The sequence below is a fragment of the Filicampus tigris genome, chromosome 19, assembly GCF_054856515.1.
Source record: "Filicampus tigris isolate MCC_2025a chromosome 19, RoL_Ftig_1.0, whole genome shotgun sequence".
NCBI lineage: Eukaryota > Metazoa > Chordata > Actinopteri > Syngnathiformes > Syngnathidae > Filicampus > Filicampus tigris.
The window spans coordinates 14,555,001-14,556,615 of record NC_141235.1 but is presented as its reverse complement, the minus strand read 5'-3'; the positions used below and the strand labels follow the sequence as shown (position 1 = coordinate 14,556,615).

Here is a 1,615-nt window from a genome sequence, read left to right as displayed (position 1 = left end):
TGCCATGACTGAATGTGACGGCTACTTGGGAGTCATTTCGTGGTCAATTCTGGGTCATTTGGTGTAACTTCCGGGTCACGTGGGTCACTTCTGGGTCACTTGGGTCACTTCCAGGTCACTTTCGGGTCATATGGGTCACTTCCGGGTCATTTACAGGTCATTCGGGTCATTTCCGGTTCATTTCCGTGTCATTTGGGCCACTTCCAGTCCATTTCCGGGTAATTTGGGTCACTTCCGGTTCATTTTAGGGTCATTTGGGTCACTTCTGGGTCACTAGGGGTAACTGCTCAAGATGGCCGCCGCACTGAGGAGACCTCGGCGTGAGAATCCCAGGTCTGGCTAATGTCCCTTCTCAAGATGGCTGCCGCACTTGCTGGGGAGACCTCGGGGTGAGTGTCCCCAGTCTGGCTAATGTCCCTGTCCAAGATGGCCACCGCACTGGGGAGACATGGGGTTAGTATCCCAAGTCTGGCTATGGTCCCTGTCCAAGATGGCTGCCAAACTGGGGAGACCTCAGGGTCAGTATCCCCAGTCTGGCTAATGTCCCTGTCCAAGATGGCCGCCGCACTGGGGAGACCTCGGGATGAGTATCCCCAGTCTTGCTAAATTCCCTGCCCAAGTTGGCCGCAGCACTGGGGAGACCTTGGGCTGAGTAACAGTATGAAGTTGAATAAAGTTGAATTATACTGAAAAAAGTTGAATAAAGTGGAAAAAAATCGAATGATTTTGAATAAAGTTGAATGAGATTGAATAAATTTGAATGATTCTGAATAAAGCTGAATGATACTGAATAAAGTTCAATGAAGTGGAAATGTAAAATGCTTTTTCCCACCCCTCCCCTGAATTGAGGTGTGCGTCGCCTCTAAAAAAAATTAATTTTCAGCCTCCTTTCAGCTTACAGCCAAACTACAAACATATTTTCCCCCCCGACTCACTCACAAAAGCAAACTTTTATAACAGACATCAAGTACTGTAGATTCTTGGGAGAAAGGAACCACATGCTATCCTGAAAGACTGACTGAAATCTGAAAATGCTAAAAGTCGCTTACAGCACCTGGGAATACCAGGACCCTGCGTCGCCTATAAAAAAATAATATCTAGACCCTATTAGAGCTTACGGCCATACTACCTTGAAAACGCCCGATCTTATCATATTTCGATAGCTTAGCTGGGTTGGGCCTGGTTAGTACTTGGATGGGAGACTGCCTGGGAATACCAGGTGCCGTAAGGTTTTGCAACTCAATCGCAAAATCTCTCTTTCAGCTTCTGTAGCAGCTTGCTCTCAGTTAACCAGGCTATCCTGACCCTGCGTCGCCTAAAAAAAAATAATATCTAGGCCTCATTACAGCTTACGGTCATACTACCCTGAAAATGCCCGATCTTGTCTGATCTCGGAAACTAAGCAGGGTCGGGCCTGGTTAGTACTTGAATGAGGGACCGCCTGGGAATACCAGGTGCTGTAAGCTTTTACAACTCAATCGCAAAATCTGTCTTTCACAAAAGACTTCAACTTCTGGAGCTGCTTGCTCGCAGTTAACCACATGCTATCCTGACAGGCTGACAGCTGAAATTTAGAACTGTCCCCTTACTTGTGGAAAAACTGAGGTTCAAAGCA

At 47.1% G+C, this 1,615-nt stretch overlaps 1 non-coding gene and 1 pseudogene across 1 annotated transcript; both read left to right on the top strand.

Annotated features, from left to right (window-relative positions):
• Nucleotides 1-1,112: 1,112 nt before the first annotated feature.
• LOC147131704 (5S ribosomal RNA) lies at nucleotides 1,113-1,231 on the top strand (annotated as a pseudogene).
• A 116-nt stretch (nucleotides 1,232-1,347) lies between these two features.
• On the top strand, nucleotides 1,348-1,466 carry LOC147131703 (5S ribosomal RNA). Its single transcript, XR_015083225.1, has one exon. It is a non-coding gene; the product is annotated as a 5S ribosomal RNA (ribosomal RNA).
• Nucleotides 1,467-1,615: the final 149 nt, after the last annotated feature.